Source organism: Sciurus vulgaris, assembly GCF_902686455.1.
Source record: "Sciurus vulgaris genome assembly, chromosome: 2".
In the NCBI taxonomy this organism is placed as follows: Eukaryota; Metazoa; Chordata; class Mammalia; order Rodentia; family Sciuridae; genus Sciurus; species Sciurus vulgaris.
This window is the reverse complement of record NC_136462.1, coordinates 51,436,210-51,445,807: the sequence shown is the minus strand read 5'-3', so window position 1 is coordinate 51,445,807 and position 9,598 is coordinate 51,436,210.

The window sequence follows — 9,598 nt, the reverse complement described above, 5'->3', positions numbered from 1 at the left end:
GTGGTTAAGCACCCCTGAGTTCAATCCCTGGTAACCCCTCTCCCTCTTTTTGTCTCTCCCTCTTATTCTATCTCTTTCCCTCTGTGTCACCAAGCCTGGTCTCGGGTTCCTGTGCTCAAGTGATCCTCTCAGCCTCTGAAGTAGCTGACACTGTGGTATATGCCACTCTGCCCTGCCCATGATATGTCTTGAAAGAGTAGCCCTTACTCAAGATCTGCACTTTCTTTCTTCCAAGTAACTCAATTCACTGGGATTTGTTTTCTGAGTTTTGTGGGACTGCCCCCTAGAATCATGCCTGCTGACTCTGGGGCCCCAGATCATCCTCATCTGATTTGGTCTTTCTGCTGCATCTGACAATGATGACACCATTGTCCCCTGGCTCCCGCGATGCCACTTTTGCTGGCTCTCCTGCCTCCCCTCTGATGACTGTGGTCCTTTTGGCTACCACCTCTCCCTTGAGGTTTCCTTGGACAGGTGCCACCAGGGTCAACCCTCTTCATCACTCCACTTTGTACGCTCTTCCTGGATATGTTTGTTTACTTTGTAACAAGTCCATGAAGTTGTCTCTGAAATGAGACTTCTCTTCCTGTGGTTGCTCCTATGGGAGCATGTGGCCACACTGCCAGCGTTCCACTGGACAGCTCCATGCTTGTCCTGTGAGCTTGTACACATGACATCTTCACAAACGAGCTCATCAACCATCCTCTCCACACTTCTGCTCCCTCTTTGTTCTCTATGGAGGAACCTGTTGCCACCAATCACTAGGTCATTTAGCCAGTTGTTGGAGTCTTCTAGTTTCTTCCTTCTGAACCCTCACCCCTCATTTCCAATCATCAACAGGTGTAATTTATTTTACCTTTAAGTCAGGTATCCTTGACCCCTTTTTAAAATCATTAAAACATTCAGCAATCTGATGAAGACTTTGTAGTGCTTTTCAGAATAAGCTTTTTAATTCATAAAATAAAGCAAAGGATTATAAAGGATACCATTTTTAAAATACAGTTTTCAAAATTATAAAAGTATTGATATGTTGAAACAGGTAGTAAGGTACTAATGAAGATCTAGTGTCAGGTCTAATTGTCAGCATTTTAAAGTAGCGATGAACATGAATGATACTCGCAGACAATTGCAACAACTGAGATATGATATGGAAAATAACATGAAAAGTCTGGTTTCTATTCATGATATAGTCATATATATTGCTGACATTATAGTTTTCTTACATTAAAAATGGAAGGAAATGATAAATTTTAGTAGCAAGAAAGTGAAAACAAAGAATATTTTTCCCACCCAAGCTTACAGACCTCCTGAATCTATCCAGGTGAAGAACACCTGCTTTAAAATAACCTGACACTTGCCTCTTCTTTTCCATTCCACTGACCTAATTAAGATCTTTATCTCCATGGGGAGTTCCCACAGGCACCTGAATTGAGTCCTCCCCCTTCTTCTAAACCTGTTCTTATTCCACTGTTCTCAGTGTACCTGAGAAAAGCCACCCTCTGTGCAGTTACCTACTCCAGATGCCACCATCAGGCCTTCCTCTCCACAGTCCATCTATAATGATGGATCCAACCTGACACAACTATAGCCATCTTGCCCACCAAGTGTCCTTGGACATATTCCAAAACCTTACAAAGTCATTAAGATAGCTGAGCATGCTGTGCTGGTCACTAATGCTCAGACATTCTTTACTGATGTTGGACATACTAATAGTTTTTAAGAAAGCTCATGTACATTCCAGTTGTCCATGGCCCAGTTCTGTGTAACTTAGCATAAAACCCCTTCTCCTGCCTTGGGGCACAGGCACCCTCCTCTCTTGCTGCTGTCCAAAATACACTTCTGTCCCAGTCAATTGCACTTTGTGCAACCTGGGGTCTGTCTGCCACTTTTCCAGTGTCACGACTCTTTATACCTTTGATGCCAGTTCTCATAAGTGGGGCTGGGTTTTTCTGAGAACTCATGCTCATCTCAACCTCATCTCAACAAAGCTCAGACCCATTCTCCTCTCCACCCAGCTTTGCTGCCTCTTTTCTTAATCCAATTACTATAATGGCTTACTCACAGTGTACTAGCTTGGCCCTACCAATCCTTCCAAAGGCACAGGTCCATCTGGAACCCAGATCTGATCAGAACACACCTTTGTTTTCAACCCTCTCACTGTTTTCAGGATAAAATTCAGACTCCTTAGCATGACTGTTCCTTTCTAACCAGCTCCTGCAACTCTGTGTTCCAGCCACCTATACTTCCTGAGTTGCCCAAATGCAGGATAATCTGGGGTTAGAAGCAAGGACTCTGGAGCCAGAGTGCCTCCTTTCAAATCCTGGCTCCTGCACTCGCTCACTACATGGCCTTGAAATCATCACTGAACCCCTGTGCCTCGGGGACCTCAGATTTAAGAATGGGAGTAATAAGAGCACCTGCCCCACAAGGCTGTGAGAATTAAGAGGCAGGCCATGTGTGAAACGTTCAGGGCAGAGCTGTGATGTGCAGAAAGCCCACAAGCAGAGAGACCTTGATATTGCTTGCTTCCTCTTTCCCTTTGTGGGGAAGAGCCTTTTTCCTGTTCTCTTGCTTTAAGATGTAGGTGTCTTGTCCTTCCAAGAACCTTTCTGTATCCTGGGCTGGGTTGGACTGACTGCCTCCTCTGGGCTCCATCACCCAAGGCCTGCCTGCTCATCTTGCCACAGGCTCATTGGTTACCTGTGTCTGGCACAAGCATGTGTGGTCCTCCAGATAGGCTTCTTCATTTTCTTTGTAACCCTAAAGCTGCCTGGAACCAGGCACAGGGCAGTGTTCAGCAAGCACTTATTTGTCTTAATTCATTCAGGCTGCTGTAGCAAAATACACAAACAGATGACTTACAAACAACAGAAATTTACTTCTCACAGTCTTGGAGCCAGGAAAGGCCAAGATCAAGGAGTCAGTAGTGTCAGGTGAGGGATGGGTTTCTTATAGATGGCCATCTCTTTGTGTCCTCGCATGGGGGAGGGGTCAACAAGCTCCCTCCAGCCTCTCCTACAGGGGCTCCAAGCCCTTTCATGAGGGATTCACTTCCAGAAGGTTTCACCTCCTCACACCACCACCTTGGGGGTCAGGATTTCAATATAAAAATTGGGGTGGGGGGAGGCAGCACAAACACTCACTATGTAGCAGTGACTGAGTAAAAAGAGAGAACACAGATCAAAGGACAAAGTGTTAATAAAAATAAAGAGAAGTCAGGTGCGTTGACACAGGTCTGTAATCCCAGCAGCTTGGGAGTCTGAGGCAGGAGGATTTCAAGTTCAAAGCCAGCCTCAGCAATTTAGCAAGGCTCTAAGCAACTGAGCATAACCCTGTCTCAAAATCAAAAAATAAAAAGGATTGGGGATGTGATTCAGTGGTTAAATGCCTCTAGGTTCAATCCCTGGTACCAAAAATTAATTAATTAAAAAAATAAAGAGTAGCCAGTTCTCTTTCACTCGCCTGACAATAGGCTTTTCAAGGTGTTGTATAATGCATGAACCTATTTTAACTATTTCTCTGAGTGGTCATGTTGTAAAGAATCCTTTTCAGGATAATCCTTTCTTCTTTCTTTAAGAAGTTAAGAACTTTCTTTAAAAAAAAAAATATATATATATATATGTGTGTGTGTGTGTGTGTGTGTGTGTGTGTGTGTGTGTGTGTGTACCTTTTCTTGTTGGACCTTTATTTTATTCATTTATTTATATTTGGTGCTGAGGATTGTTGATGGACCTTTATTTTATTCATTTATTTATATTTGGTGCTGTGGACTGAACCCAGTGGCTCACACATGCTGCGCAAGCACCACCACTGATCCACAACCCCAGTCTCAGGATAATTCTTGAGTATGACATCATCCTGCTTCTGAAACAGAATTGTGTGTGTGTGTGTGTGTGTGTGTGTGTGTGTGTAGGACCTGGACTGAGGAAGAAACCCTCAGCCTGCTCCTCAGGAAACAGGTATCTGGGGACACCATGGCCATTTCAAACTCTTTTAGCCCTGGGGACTACAACAGTAGGAGGAAAATTTTAAATATATTAAGAACAGAAGACAAAAAACCCACCTGCTATGTCGAGTTCCGACTGAGATGTGTCCAATATGTCAGTGGCTCTGACTGGTTAAAGCTGCCTCTTTCCTTTCATTAGCAAATTATTAAAAAAAAAAAGTTCATTTGTTGAGAAAAGATAAAACAATACAAAAAGGTAGAAAAGAAAAAGCAAAGCTACCTCACTCCCCCCGTGCTACTCCCTATAGGTAACCTCCATTTCAGTGCAGATTTTATTTATTTACTTCTTTATTTTTGTGGTCCTGGAGATTGAACCCAGGGGCATTCCATCCCTGGGCTAAAATCCAGATCTTTTTATTTTTTATTCTGAGACAGAGTCTTGCTAAGTTCCTCAGGCTGACCTCAAACTTACGATCTCAGAATCCCAAGTTGCTGGGAGTACAGGTATGTACCACTGTGCCTGGATTTGGTGCAGATTTTAAAATACACATGAGGTGGTTTAAAGTCACACCTTCAAGAAGGGCCCTGCTATGCTTAAAAAAAACCAAAAATGTAAAATTATGCCAAGATTGGTCTAGAGAGTCAAACTGGATGGAAATGAAATGGAAAAAATGAAGTATTTTTTTCTCAAGTCAAAGAAATACATTACCTAAAACAACACAGGAGGACACTCTTTTCTTCAGAGAGTTCCTGTGGTGTAGAGGTATGGCATTGGTATGTGTCTCTGGGCTCTGAGCTTCCTTTACTGGTTATTCAATGGGCCAATGCCCTGCGAAATGTCCACTTGATACATGAGGCTTCCAGTCCTGCGGGCTCTGAACTGGTTTTCAATGCCTGGACCTGGAGGTCCTTGGTGGAATTAGAGTGATCTTTTGCAGGGAAACCTGCTGCAGGGTGCAGCAGCGCTTAGGAGCTGCTGAGGAAACGTTCAGTCCCACACATCCTCCCCACCCCCTCTCTTTAAAGCTACCACAGCTCTTCCTACTTGTCCAGGCAGACAAAGGCAAAGGGAAGCCCAGCACCTGTACACTGGGGCATTGGAAAGCAGCAGCAACAGCTGTGTGAAAGGAAAGTCCGGAGCAGGAGGGCAGCTGGGGCTGAGCCTAGAAATGAAACCAAGTCTGACAACCTCACAAAGGGCCTCTTGTGCAGCAGGTGCAGCCAGCGGGGCTGTTCTGGGGCTACGTGGAAAGTGAGCCCCCCACCTCCCAGCCTCCTTCCAGAGTGTCATTCTGCAGCAGCCCTCAGTAAACACTCCCTTCCATCCCCAGCTCTCTGTTCTTGACTCTGGCTGCCCCCTCATTTGGAGATCTAATGACCAATTGGCTGTGGTACCTTTGTTTATAAGACCTCTTGCCAGCACTGAAAGTAAAACAAGGGATGGGCCCAACTTTTTCTTCAGAGGTGGGGATTCTGCTGTGTCAAGTCAGAAAAGCAGTTTTCAGATAGACAGGGATGAAACAGATCTGTCTTTGGGGAGGAAGAGGGAGTGTCCCTATGTTCCCCCACTTTATAAAAGGAGCCCTTGGGGACCGACTTGTCTAACAATGTTCTCAGCACCTATTAAGTGGATTCTCCACAAAGGCTGTCGTTGTTGCCTACTGTGCTGCACAGAGCTTGCTTTCTGTGCCCCAGGGGTTGGAATATCCTGTCTCTGCTTCCTGGGGTCAGGTTGGGCTGCTCAGGAAGAAGTTTCTCGGCTTTATAATGATCAAACTGCTCAATGAATTAAGAAATAAAATCGTCAACAGAAAAAAACATCAGGGAAATTTGGGAATTAAGCATTAATGCAGAACAGAAAACATATGCAAGAAGAGTGAACTATAGTAATATTTAATTTTTAAAGTTTAAAAAAAGGTACGAATGATTTTGAAGAGCTAACCATCATCTCAATTTCTAGATACAAACTCTCAGTGGAATCCCCATTGTTTATGTTGCTCACTGGCTCACTGCTGCCCCCAAGTGTCAGATCTAAAAAAAATCACCAAACTTATTTCATACTTTGCAAATTAATTGTGTAAAGCCCCCATCAGTCTATTAACTCCCATGACAATAAACAGTATAGAATCAAAGCATTGTTTTGGCTTGATAGTGAGAGCTGGATAATCCAGGTGAATTTTCATCAAGTCTTTCATTTTAGAAGACCTCATTCTATTGCCCCTACCCCGATTCATTGTGCCTTTGCTAAAGGGATAAGTTTAACCCTTAGGAAGAGTGGTAATGATTATAATAGCAATGTAAGTTTTACTAATGATACCACATTCCTGAAAAACCATTTGCCTTAGATTTTATTTTATAGCATTCAATAAAAACCCTATATGTAGGGCGATTGAAAGTTTGCATAAAGGGTTTACGATGTGAGATAATTCGGACAAATGACCTAAATACTCATCAAAGCGCAATCTCCTTGTGTTCACCTGTACCTTTGGTGAGCATATTGAATTTCTGTTTTGATGGGAACTAGATCCCTCAATTAAATACCAAATCTTTCTGTTTCTTAACCAGAATCATGTGGTTTCTATGAGTTGCTTCTTGCATCATAGAAATTGGGGGCCAAACAGAATATCATGTCATCCTCAATGGCATATGGAAAGTGCCTTGTGTTCTGAATATATCAAGGGATCTGCTCCCTAATGCAGAAAGGGTGCAGGAGTCTCCTCTTCAACGTAACCTGCATGGAGGAAATGGTTACCTGTTCTCAATACTCATCCCAAAATCTTCTATGCTTGTAGTGGCACCTTGCATAGTCATCAGACTGAAGTCTGAGTGCTTCTCTACGGATCTTATTGGTCCTTGCTGTTCAATGCAAAAATAGTTCTCAGGGAGAGGGTTCAGGCTTCATCTCCTATCAAAGCAATCAAAATAAGTCTGGTCAAAGTCAGTACCCACACAAGCTCCTGTGAACTAGGTCAAAACCAACTTTATCATCCTGGAAGGTAAGGCAGGGATTATAGGACACACACTGAGTATGAATCAGTATTTCTGGGCTATTTAAATTGTCATGACCAAAGTCTTCCCTGAATTTCTAGTAATATTCCAGGTTAAGAAGAGCTATAGCCATTTATCCTTGGGAGACAGGTGCCTGTCAATGTCTCTGTAAAGGCAGCTGAGGATTTGTATAGCAGGGGTTCAGGAATTTCTACCTAGGAGGAGCTTCAGGGTAATTATGTGACTGGATGTCAGGGCTGGAGGGAGTGTCTTGAGGTTACATTTACAGTTAAGTACGTTGTTTTCAATGATGTATTTATTTGAGGTGATTCTGGGGGTGGTTGAAGACACTGCCCTTGGAGAGAATTCACTTGGTTAGTCCTTCAATTTTTTAAACAATAAGCATCTTCTAAGTGTAGCAACCTGTGTGAAGAACTTTATTAGTCTAGGTAGAAGTCTCTTCAACAAAACAGGGACTCTGTGGTTGTTGAACAATTTTATAAGTCACAGAGCAGTGACCTGTGCTTCCCAGCGTGGCCACTCAGCCTGGAATGTCATTTCTCTACGCGCTCTCAGAAGTAGTAGTCTTGGAGGCCAAGCCCATCTTTAGCCTTGTGCCTTTTCCTTTGTCATGGACCTCTGCTGTGACCAGCCTCCCATCTGGCTAGGACCATGCTGCTTATAGTGCTGTGCATGTCTGTGAGGAGAGAGGAAGGTCAGGACTTGGACAAGCACTTGGAGTTTACCTGCTTAGATTGTTGATTAGTCTCAAAGGCTGGGGACATGTGCAGTTCTATTGAAAGAAACAATATAGCATAGAGTGAGGATTAGTATTGAATTCAGTTATAAGTAACTAAAAAATCAAAATAACAGCAGTTTTAAAAAAATGGACATCTCTCTTTGTTCTCCTCCTTCTTAGAAGTTTGCGAGGCGGTCAGATCACTCTTTGAGTACAAGGACATGACCTTCCTTGAATGGACCCTGCCTACTTCTCAGACCTTGTCTCTTTGTCTCTTCCTAAGGTTTCCAAAGTTTCCGTCACACCAACCTTCTTGCTGGGGCTTGAACACTTCAAGCTTGGATTCTTTGCTATTTCCTCTGGCTCCTTCTACCCTCGAGTCTTGTCACTCATATCTCAGATACAACAGTGTTTCTATCATCTGATTTACTTTGTTAGCACTTACCTTAGTATTATTTATTTGCATAGCTTTTTTTTTTTTTTTTGTCTACCTCCTCTAAAATGTCAGTATCACGAGAGCACGGAAGTCTTGGTCAACTTTGAAACTCCAGGACTTAGAACAATACTTAGCACATACGCTGAATCTATGTTTGTAGAATAAATGAAGACTAAAGAATGTTCTCCCTGACCATAATATCAGTTCCTAAGATCAGGGGTCATGTCTTACATTCCCACTCTCCTCTCTAGTGCTTGGCATGATAAAAGATCCCCACTTGATAAGTGGCATTGCATGAGGGAAGGACACACCCAAAGATTAGACCGGTGGGTAAAGGGCAGGGAAGGGAGGGAATCACACCTTTACACAGGGTGCGATGGCTGCACTGAGTGTGGAACTTGGTTCTGGGTGGGTGGGAGTGAGAACAGGTCAGTGAACCCTGCAACCAACCTTCACAGAACACCTTATGGCACATTTGAGAGACTGGGGTTCTACCTTGTTGTCATCCTATAGTTCTGAATTCTATAGACAGACAGGGAGGCCTGTACAGAATGTATGTGATGGAGAGACTGGAGTCTTGTGGTACTGAACTGACTGCTGGGTAGATTCAAGATTTTCAATTATTCATTCATTTTACAAAATATTTACCCAGTGCCTACTTTGTGCAGGACATCATGCTAGGTGCTGGGGATACACATGGACCAAATGTATGCAATTTTGTTCCAAACTTAGTAAGTGATACAAAACACAAAAAAAGAATCCTGCCATATAGGGCAAGACTATAGGATTGCATGTGATCAACTATAGCCCTTCTGCTTAAAACTTGTTTAACTTAGCAAGGCACAGTGGTGCAAGCCTATAATCTCAGAGACTCTGGAGGCTGAGGCAGAAGGATTGCAAGTTCAAGGCCAGCCTCAGCAACTTAGTGAGGCCCTAAGCAACTTAGCAAGACCCTGCCTCAAAATAAAAAATAAAAAAGGAGTAGGGATGTAGCTCAGTGGTAAAGCAACCCCCAGGTTCAATCCCCAGTACCCTTCCCAACAAATTGTTCAACCAGTTGCTTCCCAGTGCTACCCAACATTCACCTCTGGATTAATGAGCTGTTGTTTGCTAAGTCATTTCTGATTGCTGGGTTGGGAGGACTCCTTGGAGAGTTTTCACCCTCTTTGACACTTAGCAGGCAAGAGAGGGAAGAGCATCCTCTACCCCCACCTCACCTCCACACATTTCTTTGTCTCTCACACTGTAAGGAAGGAAGGGAGTCTCCTGTGAGATCAATTTTTAATTCCGTTTGGTAGGAGTGAAGCAGAAGAGAATAATTGCATGAACTCCCAGGTATGCTTTCATATTAGTATTTATTAGTAATTAGACTTCTGTGTTGGTCTGCAAGCCATATGCTGATGGTTGTCCTATAAAGGAAGGAATACCAATCTATCTAGGAGCCTGACAAAGACAGTATCAAATATATTCATTAATAAGTAATATGTAG